Source organism: Peromyscus eremicus, chromosome 11 (genome assembly GCF_949786415.1).
Source record: "Peromyscus eremicus chromosome 11, PerEre_H2_v1, whole genome shotgun sequence".
Lineage (NCBI taxonomy): Eukaryota > Metazoa > Chordata > Mammalia > Rodentia > Cricetidae > Peromyscus > Peromyscus eremicus.
The window spans coordinates 15,457,087-15,473,713 of NC_081427.1; the positions used below are offsets into that span (position 1 = coordinate 15,457,087).

The 16,627-nt window shown below is 37.5% G+C and overlaps 1 long non-coding RNA gene across 1 annotated transcript in view; it reads left to right on the forward strand.

The window, feature by feature from the left end:
* Nucleotides 1-16,119, forward strand: part of LOC131921835 (uncharacterized) — a 37,456-nt gene extending 21,337 nt beyond the window's left edge. Inside the window, exon 4 of the long non-coding RNA XR_009382112.1 lies at nt 16,019-16,119. This is a non-coding gene — a long non-coding RNA (uncharacterized LOC131921835). The remainder of the gene's footprint in view (nt 1-16,018) is intronic.
* The last annotated feature ends 508 nt before the right edge of the window (nt 16,120-16,627 follow it).

Here is a 16,627-nt window from a genome sequence, read left to right on the forward strand (position 1 = left end):
CTACTGGTGATTCTACTGCTTGCCTATACAGAAGCTCATCTGAGCCCTTTCAATATTTAACAATCCTAAAAACAAATCATTTAAATATGTATATGCATATTCCACATGCAGTGCAATGAATGATGTTATATGACTTAGTTTGTAGGTACTATCTATTTGGACAGTTAATCATTTTCAAGACCTAAAACTACTTCACTGTTGTGAACAGCTATCTAAGTATATTCCACTGAACACTTTGTGGTGATTTATTTATTCAATTGATATGAATATTTATTCTTTTAAAATCTCCATTTAAATCATAGTTGTGAACCTGAATATCAGCCTTGGAAAAGAGTATATATTAAGACATTAGATACGTTTGCTATGAAATAAAGCTGCCACAATTAAATTCTACCTTCTCTTTGTAACTATAAAATATACAGCTGCAGCTAGCCCCCATAATGTCCTTGTGTCAGTGTCCTGAATTTCATTTGCAAACTATTTTTTATAAAGGTATATTCATGTACTACCAGAATGCTTATAGATGAATATAAGGCAATCATATTCACTCATTGGTTTGGTTTTGCTGATTACATAATTGAATGCAATGATTAATATGAGTATTTTTCTTAAGTAGAATTTAAGTCTTTACTAATTTGCTAGACACAATTTAATTTCAAAATCCTAATATATAAGTCTAAGTTTTCTGGCTGAAGTTTTTCTCTTGTTTTACTTTATGTATTTGTTTATTTCTATAATATGCTGAAAGAGAAAGGGAAAATTGTGTTTTGTATACTTTGTTCATAAAATACATGGATATTACTTTTGACAATATGATTTCATTTTCAGTTTTATAGAGTTAAATTTGAGGACTTAAATACCTTGCCTTTTACCTGTATATATCTCTTTTATACTTTTATAATCCAGCAACATTCTCGAGTAGTGTTTGTAGTACAGAAAGAACGGAAAATGAAAGCTTCTTTCCTTCTCCTACTTGGCATTGCTCTCCAAGAAACTGCCATTTTCCAATGTGGATAGAAAGAAGACAACAGCTTTTCAATGTGAGGAAGAGGGGAGAAGATACAATTGAAAGTCGTGAGGAATGGGGGGGACCTGGGTGGTGCTATATCTGGGCCTGGGCTGCATATCTGGGTCAGTGGCTCTGATGCAACAGCAGTCTGTTTTGATGTCTACGGCTCCTAATACCACCAAAGGCCGAGAAGACCGGGCTTTACTGAGCTGGCCCTGTCCCCTCACTGGCTACAAGACAAGGGGGAACTGGTTCTGCTCCTCACAGGCTGAAGCACTCAGAACAGAAGGTCCTGCACCTCACTTGGGCAGCACAATAGAGATGCAGGGGCAAGGGCAAGTTGACCATGAGGGTTGTGGGAAAAGGGGAGAGCAGGTCCTGTCTGCTGTGTGGTATGGGAAAGATGCCTTCCCTTGCCCCTCACCACCTGCAACAGGTGGGGGACTTGACACAAACCCTTACAAGTTGTAGCAATCGAGAGAAAGGACACTTCATCTCACCTAGGCAGACAGTAGAGTTGATCTTCACCTAGGAAGCACAGTGGAGTTGATCCTGTAGACAGGGGTGGGGGTGAGCCAGTCTTCAGAGCATAAGAGGGTCATAGTTGGTACCACCTCCCTCCTCTGCAGTGTGATAGTGTGAACAAGGGAAAGATACCTCTACTGCCTTCAGCTATCGAGGAGGCTGACCCCTTAACCAGATGCAATATTTGGGAAGCAGGCCCTGCCCCTTGTCTGGACAGCATAGTTGAGCTCACCCTGTTGAAGGGGCACAGGTAAGCCAGCCCTGGGAATGTGAACACGGGAGACCTGGCTCCGCCCCTCATCGGTCATGTGGCAGCATGGGCTGGAGAGATGACCTCCCCCAATCTCCCTCGATCAATGCCTGAGACATATGGGAGAGCTGTCCCTGACATCATAGGAGGCAGAGAGCTGCCCCCACCCCCGCCAGCTGAAACACTTGGAAGAGTAAGCCCTGCACCTCATCTGGGCAGCACAATAGAGCCGATTGCGTTGGTGGAGGTGTGCCTGAGCCAAGCTCTGAAGTTGTGAGTATGGGAGATGGGAGAGCCGTCCCCATTACTCATCTATCATGTGGCAGTATGGATAGGAAAGAGATGCCTTCCCCACAACCCCTTCCTCTACCCCACCCCCATCCATCAATGCCTGAGAGAGGTGGGAGAACTGGGCATGAGGATATAAGAGTGGACGAGCTCTCCTTCCTGGCCCACATCAGCTGCGGCACTCAGGAGAGTGGCCCCTAAGCCATGCCTGAGCAACACAGTAGAGCTGGCCCTGAAGATGAAGGTGTGAGATGAGCAACCCTAAGGATGCAAAAGCAGGGGAACTGGCCCCGCCCCTTGCTCCTTGCTGCAGGGGGTGAACTAGCCAGGGCAATGCAAGAGAGCTCATCCTGGTGGTGAGGATAAGGGAGAGCTAGTGGGCTGACTAATACTCCAACTACCCAGGCCCAGAATCAGGGTTGTGAGTGGGCCCACCCGAACATCCTCCCCATCTATGATCTGCTAGAACAAGTGATGGGATTGGTCTTGCAGACCCAAAGCTGCAGGACCTCCAGGACACATGGCAACAACAGGATAACCAAGAGGAGTTCCAGCGAGGGTCCAGCATCTACAGTATAGCAGAAACCAGAGGCCTCAAACCAGACCAAAGACTGTGAACCCTTGCAAGTAAAGGTGCATGGACAAGAGGGTTTACTATGTGATTCACCATGTCATACAGTAGCTTCCATGATGAGATTGACTTTTCTTTCTTTTTGTTCATTTTTTTTCTCTTAATTTTATTTTATTTTTTTGTTGGGGGAGGTTTCAAGCGCAGAGGACAGATATGAAGATACTGGGAAATAAATGGGATGCAGATGCATGATGTGAAAGACACAAAGTAAAAAAAAAAAAGAAAGTTAAAAAATATCTATTTTTGCAATCAAGGAGAAGCAGAAAATAACCAAAGGAAAAGCTAGAGAATGTCATAGATAATAAAAAAAAGTGTTACATTTAAGAGAATAAATCAGTGAAAGTGATCACTAAACAATATTATTGGTTCTCACTACAGTTGTCAGGTAAAATAGAACTTGTAGAAGAATTATATTTATTTTTATAAGTAAAAATGTTTATTGTATAAAATCATGTAACAGAAATTTTATCAAAATATGTTTTACTATTTTATTACATGACTTAATGACTTAATATTGACTAAAAGGATACATTAAGATTACAGTGACTACACGATTTTCTTTGATTCTCAATGAAATAATGTCACCTCTATTTAACATTACAATTTAATTTTTGATTTTCATATTTAATTGCAATTACATTATTTTATTGTTAAGTTATTCAGTATTTTATTACTGACTGTGGCAAAATATCATAGTTTTTTTTTTCAAAATTTAAGTTAACACTCCCACAATATTTATCATTTGGTAGATCATTACAGAATTATTTGACAGAATATTCTAACCAAAATTGGCTAATCTGTTTTAAGAGAATCTTTTCAAAATAATAAGTTGTATCGATTGTCAACTTTAGGACTTACTAGAGTATGTATTGAACAGAAGTAATTAGCACATAATAAAAATATTTTACATAATAAAATTGACATTATTTTATTAGCTTTATTGTTATATTACCTTTGTTTCTGTGTTTCACATGTCTGCATTCTCTTACCACAGCAAGGGTTTCACTGCGTGAATGTGGCAGTCAAAGGACAATTAGCAAGAACTGGTTCTCTTTCTGCTTAGTATGTCCCAGAGAATGAAATCAGAATTTCAGCCTTGGTAGCAAGCACTTAATGGCATAAAATAGTTATCTTTATAAACAATGTTAAAATAATCAAGTGAATATGTCATGTATATAGTTTTACATTTCAAAATAATGCTACAAACACATATTAAGACATAACCAATGAGTTAAATTTAAATAGAACAGCATAATATGTTACATGTTGATCTCTTTTTTCCATTTTGGGTATGTAAAAATGAATGTAGGTTGTTTTTGAGACAAATACAGACATATCTTCTTCATTAGCACATTCTTGAACTAACTTATCAAGACTTTACCATGATGGAAATTATTTTTTTAAACACCTTAAATAAATCTTCCCCATGGGATTCTTTTTTGCCCTAGAATGACCATAACTAAATAAAATGTGTGCATAATTAGAAGAGACTGTAGATAAATACTTCCAAGTACTAATTGCATCCTAAGGGATTATTTTACATTCAGAATCAGACTTGACATCTTCATTATATTCAAATAACAGGCTATAAAAAATTACATATATAGGTGTGTGTGTGTGTGTGTGTGTGTGTGTGTGTGTGTGTGTGTGCATGTGTGTAGGTTATGTATATGGATATTTCAAATACCCATGAAATCAGACACATGAAATCCATTTGTGGTGTGTTGATCAGTTAATTTGTTGAAAATTAAATCACACCTGTTGAGGATTATGCATCCAAAGAAATATAACAGTAATGTAAATCTATCAAGGTTTTAAAAATATGATTTTAACTGAAGATGTAACAGAAATATTATTAAGATGTATTGTTTTTTCATTGACAATAAGCATATTATTACCTGATGAAATGGTATTTTATGCATTTGGAAATGATGAAAAACTACTAGCTACAGTTGTGTGACTTTATAGCAAAAAAAGGAAAAGAGAAAGAAAATATCCATAATGGTTTGAATGAAAATGGTCCCTATTTGCTCATCTATTTGAACACTTGGACCCAGTTTGTAGAATTGTTTGGGAAGGATGAAGATGTCTGGACTTGAAGGAGTAATGTCGCTGGATGCATCTTTGAGGTTTCAAAAGCCCACATTATTCTCAGTTCTCTCTCTACTTCATGATTTTGTCTAAAGATGAAAGCTCTCAGATATTGCTCCAATGGTATTCTTATTTGCCTGTTACTGTGTTTCCTGTTATTTTGGTTCATAGATTTTAACCATCTGAAAATTTAAGTATCAAGTAAACTCTACTCTAAGTTGTCTTGATTATGGTGTCTTATCATAGCAATTAAATATTCAACCACATGTTTGTTTTACTAAAACAAACATGTGATTGAATATTTGGTCACCAGGTGGTGGAACTCTTTGGGAAGGATTATTAGGTGTGTTCTTGTAGGAGGAAGTTCATCACTGAGAGCAAATTTTGAGGTTTCAAATTCCACACCAATGAGCTCTCTAAGCTTCATGGTTATGTCATAGGATTTAAGCTCTCAGATACTGCTCCTGTGCTATGACAATCTACCTGCCGGCATGTTCCCTTCCATGATGGTCAATGACTCTAGCCTACTGAAAGTATAAGCCACAAAAAAGCTCTTTTCCATGCAGTTACCTTAATCATGGTGTTATAGGACAGCAATATAGAAGTAACTAAGGCAGCATGTGAGGTGTCCAGATTCCTGTTAAGGCTTCTGTCTAATGGGAAGTTTTTATGGACTTTGGAGGCAAGAAATGCAAATGGATTTTTTGGTATCATCATGACAATATATGTAGAAAAAAATGCTGTTATATGTTAGAAAAAAACCTGATCTAAATAATTAGAAATTAGTATGGTTGATACAAATTTTTAACTGACACCAACCCCTCTTTGAGGAGCATGTGGTAGCATTGCACACTTGGGGCTATGTCCTGGGTTTGTTGCTTTCTTGGTTTAAGCACAGTGGAGAAGAAATTCCTGGTAGAGGACTACAATGAGAAATGCAAATGCTAAGAAATTCAGTGTCTGTGTCAGGGATTAGAGTTGGGATGAAACAGCTATCTTCTATGAGTAAGGACTCTGAGGTCTGAATTGAAGGATTCAGTCACATAGCAATAGGAAAAAGATATGTAGAATGCACTTTTTTTTTGGTTTTTATATTTTGTTAAGACAGTGTCTTATTACTTAGCTCTGCTGACCTGAAACTCTTTATGTTGTCCAGTCTGGTGTCCAATATATTCTTCATCTTCTTTATTCTACACAGAATACAGGAATGGATTGCAAAGCACAGCACCACTTACACATTTATGCCATATTTTCAGTATGTTTTAACTGCAGATTCATGCAACTACAAAGATGATCCCCTGTGTGGTACAAAGAGAAAAGAGATGATACTTAGAAATACTTCTCAGGATGAACATGGGTGATTTTGAGTAAGTTTACTGCTTCTTTACTCTTTTTGCAATCCCAGGGATGAAAACTATAAATGAATTGGTCCAATTATAAAGAATAAAAGAGCATTATTTTCACACAAATGACCTTTGAGGAAATTATGAGGTAATTTGTCTAATTTACCTAATTAGACAAAAATTCAATGACTGTTATTAGATAAATGTTTACCAATAAAGTTACAAAACGTTTGAAGGTGATTTAAAGATTACAGCTGAGATTGTTAGAAAATTAGTAATATATCATCATGTTTATAAAATCATACCATATCATTATTAATGAAGCCCAGAGATATAAATTCAAGTCATGTTATTCTCTGTACAATTAATGCTAAAAATAGGGACATGAAAGCACAGCTGATATTCTTAAAAGCTAGTTTGATTAGAGGTAAAGAGAAAAAGAACCACCTAGAGTGGATTGGGGCAAAGGTCTTACTCAAAGGATGAAACGGATACAGTACTGAGAGATTTCAAAGACTATATGCTTGAACCAACTTACCTTTAATATACTTCAAATTAACAGAAATCTCTTCTTTCCTCATTTGTAACTTCAATGTAAAAATTATGATATTATAGACATGGGTTACTAAATGGCAACTTCAGTACAAAGCATAGACTACCTCACTACTATGTATTGGTCATGATAGCACCATTGTTCCATGTTGGTATTGCCCTTGGCTACCCACCATAATATATGGTAAGACCTTATTAATAAAGACACAACACAATTTGACCATAGGACATAGAACAATATATCTCAAACCAAACAAGAACACGTTCTCTCAACCAGCAAGCTTTCATGGTACAAAAAGGTCCTATGAAGACCCTGAGAGAGAAAATAAATCAATTGTCTTGCCCAGCACTGAACACTGGATGCTGCAGTTCCCAGCTGCCAGACATGTTGTGGTTACTTTTATAATAGTGACATGGCAATTGCAGGGTTATCTTAGAGATTTTTTTTATTGGAGTTGAGGGCTGATCCACAGGTGTAGACTTTTTGTCTGGTATTGTCAATAGAGCTCATGGCTGGAGAGGTCACAGGTCCTGATGTTAAACTTAGTATTGTCATTTTACTAAATGGTCATAATGTCAATTTACTTTCTAAATATTGTGTGTCTAGATCTGGATTCATCACAAGCTTTGTTGAGGAGGACTCTTTTGGTAGTAGACAATAATCAATGGAAAGACACAGAACTTAGCAAAGATCTAAGAATAAGTGACTGAGTACTCAGCCCTACGTAGGATATTGATCAATATTAATTCCAACAGTAAAAGACTGAGAGAACATATTAGAAAAGAAGGCAGAAAAATGTAAGAGCCAGATGAGAAAATTCATCTGAAATATGTAGTACGCTTGTTACTAATATGGCCAAATCCAAATATCAGAATTGTTTTTCAAGTGATTGTATTCACAAAGTAGTAAATTATTTCAGTTTACTGTCTCTCCCTAGATACATAGCTGAATTTTTAATTAAATCATATAGAACAGTTTAAAAAGTTGTTCCCAAACTATAAAATACAAGGATATACATGTAGGGGTGTGTGTGTGTGTGTGTGTGTGTGTGTGTGTGTGTGTGTGTGTGTATAATTTTAAATTCACTAATGACATGCAAATGGGTTCACATGTAAGAGTAGTAAACAACAAATTATCTATAACATTTATTTGAGTCATTTGAATTAATGTAGATGCTTAATTCAAATATAATTGATATATATTATTTTTTGTACTTTGAAGGAAAAATAAGCACAAATGCTCACTCACTTTAAGTTCCAGATTCAACAGTGAAAATACCATAAACAGAAAAGCAATTACTTGTGAAGATAAAACCAAATTGTATAAGACTATTGCAATGTTAATACAAATTTTGTTGTTGTTGTTGTTTGTGTTTCGAGACACTGTTTCTCTGTAGCTTTGGAGCCTATCCTTGACACTCACAGAGATCCACCTGCCTCTGCCTCCCAAGTGCTGGGATTAAAGGCATGTGCCACCACTGCCAGGCTAATACAAATATTTTTAAACCTGAAAATTGATTAAAAAAATAAGTCAGAAGGTGTGAGAACTACAATATAAAACCTGTACACTATGCACAGGAAGCAGTATAATGATCATCCTAGGATCCCGGCAAAGCTAGTCTCCTATGTTTAAAGTTGGATTTTTAAAAATCTTGTGCTTCTTTTGTAAAGCACAGCAGTTTTCTAAGTTAATAAAATAATTGCACAGGGCACATTCTATCAACAGTAATTTCAGGTATGCCCTCTGAAGATGCCGTTTAGAATACATTTACTCCTAAATTGCTTATTCTGAAATACAAGAAAGGTAATTGGTAGGAATCTCTCTAAAAATAGGCCTGTCTACAAACTATAGCAAACTTAAGAAGAAGAATATTAATACTTCTTTTAAAATTCAAAATAAAGTTTCAGAAGTTACATTTCTCTTATTCCTGGAAACCAACAAGATACTCAATAAACAAGAATGAATGTAAAATTGTGAGATTGTAACTACTAAAAAAAAAAAAATCACTCAATTTATTTTAATTCCATACAATTTTTTGCAGCAATGGAATAAGTAAATGAAATACTAATGAAAAAAACTATATAAATTGAATCTAAAGTAATTAAGATGTTTGTTGGGGAGTTTTTCTTTTTGTATATTGTTTTTGAGAACTTTTTTGTCTGAATATATAAAATTAAATGTCATCAAGGGCATATTCCAGTAGATAATTAAATTTGTACCATCAATCCTATGAAATTTAGATTAATTTCAATTCTTTCACATTAAATAATGTCTCAAAAATTAGCTTCCCCTAGCAGAAAATAATAGTTATAAGTGAGGTTGGTATGTTTTTAAGTCCATTGCTCATGGAAAGCAAAATCTACTATTCCAGTCCCAACCTGTGACTAAGTAGATCATTTAGACATGGAAATCTTGATCCTCTGCATCAACCTTCTACACTATGGGGGTACAGGTGTGCCTACCTTTCTTTTCTAAATGCTTATTCTCAATTATATATATGTATGTATATATTATTTTATAATTAACTTAATTTCACATATCAGCCACAGATTCCCCTGTCCTCCCTTCTCCCACCCCCAGCCCTTCCCCCCAATCCACCCTCCATTCCCACCTCCTCCAAGACAAGGTCTCCCCTAGGGAGTCAGCCCAACCTGGCAGACTCAACCAAGGCAGGTCCAGTCCCCTCCTCCCTACACCAAGGCTGAACAAAATGTCCCAGCATAGGCCCCAGGCTGCAAAAAGCTAGCCCATGCACCAAGAACAGGTCCAGGCTCCACTGCCTGGGGGCCTCCCAAACAGTTCAAGCTCATCAACTGTCCCACTTATCCAGAGGGCCTGGTCCAGTTCCATCGGGGCTCCTCAGCCATTGTTTCACAGTTCATGTGTTTCCACTAGTTTGGCTATTTGTCCTTGTGCTTTTTCCAATCATGGTCTCAATAAATCTTGCTCATATAATCCCTCCTCTCTCTCACCGATTGGACTCCCGGAGCTCCACCTGGGGCTCAGTGGTGGATCTCTGCATCTGCTTCCATTAGACACTGGATGAGAGTTCTATCATGATAGCCAAGGTGTTTGGCCATCTGATCACCAGAGTAGGTCAGCTCAGGCACTCTCTCAACCATTGTCAGTAGTCTGCAGTGGAGATACCTTCGTGGATTTCTGGGGACCTCTTTAGCATTCTGCTTCTTCCTATTCCCCTGGGGTCTTCATTCATCATGGTATCTCCCTCCCTGTTCTCCCACTCTGCTCCTGATCCAGCTGGTACCTCCCGCTCTGTAGACATTCAGAGAATTTATGTAAAGCCTTCTCCACAATAAGGAACTTAAATTTATTATCATTAACTGAGCCAAACACTGGTTGTTGACTGTCATATGCCCTAGGGGAAAATCTAATACTGTTACTCTGCTAAACATATATAATAATAAACTGCCCCTAATTTTTTTACCTTTGTGCCCACTTATTATTATGTCTCTCATCCACCATCAAAGAAATTTCTTTTTGCATAGGTGATGATTAATGCAGAAATTTACACCTGGTGAATATTCAGAAATTAAGAGATTGTGGAATGCTAGATACTCTAAATGGGACATCTACATCACATTTCCACCCACAAGGCTAATGGATCATCATGGAAAGGGAGGCCGAAATAGAAAGAGCCAGGGATAGTGGACATCTGCAACAAAATAGTGTTTGCTGGAAATGAAGGTGCCATTGCACACATGAACCCACATGGGATGTGACTTCATCCACAAGACACAGACAAGATCAAGATACCGAATTCCTAGAATGATACAGGTGATGGGGGACTGTAGTTGATATATTGTACACCCCAATAAACTTATCTAAAGGTCAGAGAACAGAACAGCCATAATATTAAACATAGAGGTTAGGCAGTGGAAGTACACGGCTTTAATCCTAGCATTCCAGAGGCAGAGATTGTCTAGATTTTTGTGAGTTCAAAGCCTGGAAACAGCCAGGTGTGGTAACAAGAGCCTTTAATCCTAGGAAGTGATAGCAGGAAGCAGAAAGGTATTTAAGGCCTGAGGACCAGGAACTAGAGATCATTAAGCTTTTAGGCTTTTGAGCAGCAGTTCAGCTGAGACCCATTTGGATGAGGACTCAGAGGCTTCCAGTCTGAGGAAAGAGGATCAGCTGAGGAATTGGCAAGGTGAGTTGGCTGTGGCTTGTTTTTCTTCTCTGATCTTCCAGAATTCACCCCAATACCTGGCTCCAGGTTTGTTCTTATTAATAAGACTTTTTAAGATTCATGCTACAGGGGACACTTACAGAGTCTCTCCCTTAGGTGTGGAGGTATTGGTAATTTGTAGCAGGGTCCTTGCTGTTGTTCCCTTTGGGGGCGGGGGCCAAGTAGGCGCAGAGTCAAACCACACAGACTCCGGGAGTATGTCCAAACAAGATCTGTTTATTCAGGAAGAGGCAAGCCTTATATACCCTCCACCCCACCCTGGGGGAGGTCTGATGAATATGCATCTGCTGGTGTGACATAGCTGCCTCTCATTGGTCCAGGTAATCTCTGGATCATGTTTCAGCTGCTGTTGCTAAGACCCTTGGCAGACCCAGGCTGGCTCTCAGAAAGTATCTTTTTTACTTTTTGGGCCTTCTGGCCCTCAAGCCCGTTAGGGATGAGTCATCCTACAGTAATTGATCAGTGTTGGAGGACGACAGAGAGAGGCAATTTTCTTCATGGATAGAACCCTGATAGGTTACCCAAGCTTTAGCAAATGGCCTCCTCCTCTGTATGCGATGACAGCAGTAAGTGAAAATAATTAATTTATAAAAGAGCACATGAAGTAGTGGTAGTGGGGGGATGCCACTTAGTCATTATATGCATATGTAAAATTCTCAAACAATAAATGTTAAATATTTTTAAAAAAAATTAAAAGTAGCATTCCATAGTTACACTGTTTTTAAAGTCACCAATACACTTGTTACATAAGAAAATTATAAATATTTAGTCTTTAGTCTTTCATGCAGTTGCCTATGGTAAAATTGCAAGAAAAATATTTTGAAATATTGTATTTTGTCTTAAAAATATCAGCCAGAGACTGGGTAGATGGCTAACGAAGTAGTAAGTAAAACAATAGCACCTATGTTTGAAAACATATTCAATAATGCTGTTTTAGTACACCAATTTCTATTTTTAAAATATAAGAGACTAGAAGGAAGAGAGAAATTGGGGAACATCAGTGGTGATATTTTATTATTTGTGCTTTAATAAATGAAGCTTGCCTGGAGATCAGAGCAAAAAAAAAAAAAAAAACAGCCATTAAGCAGGGCAGTGGTGACACACACCTTTAATCCCAGTATTCAGGAGGCAGATCTGTGTGAGTTCGAGGCCAGCCTGGGCTACAGAGTGAGTTTCAGGACAGGCGCAAAGCTACACAGAGAAAACCTGTCTTGAAAAGCCAAAAAAAAAAAAAAAAAAGAAAGAAAAAAAGAAAGAAAGAAAGAAAGAAAGAAAGAAAGAAAGAAAGAAAGAAAGAAAGAAAAAAAGAATATGCATTATAAGTAAACAAAGAAGCCAGCCAACTGTAGCACACGCCTTTAATCCTATCACTTGGCAGGCAGGAATCTGTCTGGATCTCTGTGTGTTCAAGGCCACACTGGAAACAAAACCAGGTGTGGTGGCACATGCCTTAAATTCCAACACTAGTTAACCATGGAGGTTTGGAGGTCTGTACAGACAGAAGTGACAGAGCTGAGCAGGAAGAAGAAGTGATGTAGTTGGACAGGGAACAAATCAGATGGCAGAACTGTAAGGCATATAGGTATGGGTAGACAGGAAGTATCTCACATTTGGAAGTTGCCAACTTGGTGAGGTGAAGTTAGCTGTAGCTTTCCCTATTTCCATGATCTCTCAGGTTTTCACCTCTATATTCTGGATCCAAGGTTTTTTATTAATAAAACTGTTTAGATTCTTTTGTTGAGAAGTCTCTGTTAAGCTCTGTAGCACATTTTTAAAATGGATTGTTCAGTATTTTGAAGTCTAGCCTTTTGAGCTCTTTATATATTTTGGAGATCAGCCCTCTGTCAGATGTGGGGTTGGTGAAGATCGTTTCCCATTCTGTAGGCTGTCATTTTGTTTTATTGACTGTGTCCTTTGCTCTTCAAAAGCTTCTCAGTTTCAGGAGGTCCCATTTATTAATTGTCACTCTCAGTGTCTGTGCTTCTGGTGTTATATTTAGGAAGTGGTCTCCTGTGCCAATTCGTTCCAGACTACTTCCTACTTTCTCTTCTATCAAGTTCAGTGTAACTGGATTTATGTTGAGGTCTTTGATCCACTTGGACTTGAGTTTTGTGTATGGTGACAGATATGGATCTATTTGCAATCTTCTGCATGTTGATATCCAGTTATGCCAGCACCATTTGTTGAAGATGCTTTCTTTTTTCCATGGTACAATTTTGGCATCTTTGTCGAAAATCATATGTTCATTGGTGTGCGGATTCATGTCAGGGTCTTCAATTCGATTCCATTTGTCCACGTATTGGTTTTTATGCCAGTACCAAGCTGTTTTTATTACTATTGCTCTATAGTAGGGCTTGAGCTCAGGGATCATGATACCTCCAGAGGTTGCTTTATTATACAGGATTCTTTTAGCTATCCTAGGTTTTTTTGTTTTAACATATAAAGTTAAGTATTGTTCTTTCCAAGTCTGTGAAGAATTGTGTTAGCATTTTGATGGGGATTGCATTGAATCTGTAGATTGCTTTTGGTAAGATTGTCATTTTGTCTATGTTGATTCTACCTATCCATGAGCATAGGAGATCTTTCCATTTTCTGATATCTTCTTTGATTTCTTTCTTCAGATACTTAAAGTTATTATCATACAGGTCTTTCACTTGCTTAGTTAGAGTTACCACAAGGTATTTTATATTATTTGTGGATATTGTAAAGGGTGATGTTTCTTTGATTTCTTTCTCAGCCCATTTATCATTTGTATATAGGAGGGGTACTGATTTTTTTGAGTTAATCTTGTATTCTGCCACCTTACTGAACTCAACTATGTTCATATCAGCATTATTCGTAATAGCCAGAACCTGAAATGACCTAGATGCCCCTCAACTGAAGGATGGATAAAGAAAATGTGGCACATATACATAATGGAGTACTACTCAGCAGTAAAAAAAACAACGATATCATGAAATTTGCAGGCAAATAGATGGAACTAGAAAAGGGTGCCTGGACTGATCTACTCTGGAGACCGGTCTAGCAAATAGCCTAGCTGTCATAATAGAGCCTTTGTCCAGTGACTGATGGAGGCAGATGCAGAGATCCATGGTCAGGCACCAGGCTGAGCTCTGGGAGTCCAGTTGATGAGAGTGAGAAGGGATTCTGCAGGTGAGGGACATTGAGATCATGATGGGAGGACATGCAGAGATGACCAGCCACACTTGTGAAAGCCCATGAACTGTGGACTGGTGGCTGTGGAGCCCCCATGGGACTGGACTAGGCCCTCTGGATATGGAAGACGGTTGTTTGGCTCGAACTGTTTGGGGGGCACTCAGGCAGGGGGATTGGGATTTGTCCCTGGTCTATGGGCAGGCTTCTGGGAATCCAGTGCCTGTGGTGTGATGCCTTGCACAGCCTTGGTGCAGTAGAAAGGAGCTTGGACCTGCCTAGGCTCAGTGTGCTGGGCTCTGCTGACTCCCCCCATGGGAGACCTGGATTTGGGGGATGTGGGGATGCGTGGTAGCTTGGGAAAGAGGGCTGGGGGGTGGGAGCAGGGAAGAGGGGGATCTGTGGATGGTATGTGGAGTGAGTAGAAAATTTCTTAATAAAGAAAAATGAAAAAATAAAATAAAAAATAAAATGGTTTAGAAATTCATCTACAAATATTTATTATGCCATTTTCAACTTTCTATTTATTCCTTCATGTTTTTGAACAAACAAAAACAAGGTAAAATTAAGAGACAAATGTTTTCATTGGGTAACTAACAGATAAATAAATTTAGTTTGCAATAAATGGAATGTCTCACCTTTGATTAATAAATCCATTTTGTAAAATTCATTTCCCTTATTTTTATATAACTCTACAAGCATAAGCCCAGGAGTACATCTTAGAATAAAAATAAACTATCAATTGTTGCAGGGAACTTGATCCCATTCCAATTATAAGCATGGGCCTAGTTTTAAAAGTCACATGAATTTGAATGAGTAATCAAGAATGCCTTGTGGATCTTAGTTTCCTTTGAACTGTTTAGAGTAAAAAGGTTTTCCATGTGCTTCAAAACAAAAGCAAGAATATTTCTGCCTTGCTATTGTTTTCTTTTTCTTTTTTTTAATCAGTTCCTATTTTGCTATCTCTCTGATGTTTTGCTAAACATTGTTTATAGCACCCTTGATTACGTAGTATACATTTTTTTGTAGAAAATTTAGCATATAGTCTAAAATCTACAGATTAAGGCTTCTAGAAATATCATTTAGTTACCAAAGTGTGTAACAAAAGAATATTATATGTATAATTCTAAATCTTGTTTCTATTAACTTGCTAAAATAAAATGGTATGCAAGATATTATGTATAAATGCAATGGTTCCTTTTGTCCAGTACATCAATATATTGATATATAATATCATTTCACTAGACATAAGACAAATTTAAGTTTGAAACACTGATGAGAAATAAGTAAATCTATCGTAGTGTAGGCATATATAAGTTGGTGCTTGTATCAGAGAAGTCTATGAAAAAAAAAGCACACCTCAAACACCAGTATAAAAGTTATTTTTTCCAATTTTAAAAGGAACACTTGTAGAAGTATAAGCAGCCACTTGAGTTTCCTCTCTTGAGAGTTGTCTGTTTACATCTGTAACCCATTTTTAGTAGTATAATTTGGTTTTCTGATATCTAGTGTATTGAGTTATTCATATATTTTGGATATCAGTCCTCTATTGGATGTGGCATTGGTAAAAATCTTTTCCTCTTATGTAGGCTGCCACTTTGTCCAATTGAAGGTATTCTTTGCCTTACAGAAGCACACAATGTCATGAGTTCTCACTTATTGTTGCTTTCAGCACCTGTGCTAGTAACATGGTATTAGTAGATTATTTTCTAAGGTCTATGACCTCATAGACACAGGAAATTGACTAGTACCTGATGACTGCCAAGAGAGGACATATTAGCGTTTTCCAGGGATGATACCCATTATTAGTTACATTTTACACTAGTTACATTTTCTTTTACTAATAATAGATTATTTTCTCACTGTGTAAGATTTTCACGCAGTGATTCCTGAATATAGTTTCCTTCCTTCTACTCCTCCCAGTCTCCCCTCCTTCCTGATCCACTCCCCTTCTGTCTCTCTCATTAGAAATGAACACTCTTCTAAGAGATAACTGAACATGACAAAATAAAATATAAGATGAAGCAAAACTATCAATCAACATTGGACACAGCAATTCAAGAGGTTAACAGATTGTTGAGTATCCCGCCCCACTGGATGCATCTACATCACAGCTTCTTCATCTACAGGTCAAGGACTATCATGGGAGAGGAAAAAGTTCTGAGAGACAAGATGCCTCAAAGATTTCACAGGCATAAAGAGTAGGCTTAAGTTATGTCAAAATTGGATGCACCTGATATAATTTCTGTTGGTTATATAGAAAAACCTAGACAGTCAACATACCACATGGTACTGAACTTGAAGGGAAGATAAGGAAGTTTTAGGGAATTCTCCTTGTGTTCATTTGCAACAGGGGTGTCAACGTAAGTCCATGGTTCTCTGATATTGAAATAAAATCTAGAGTTAAAGGTGATGATTGAAAATAAAGGTACTTTTACATTTATAATGCAATGAGTGAAACATGACAAATTTCTTCAAACACAAGCTCTATTGTATCATATATTTTAACACTTTAAAATAAACTTTAAAATTATAAATCAAGTCATTCTAATAGAAGATACCAAATAAATTCCATAG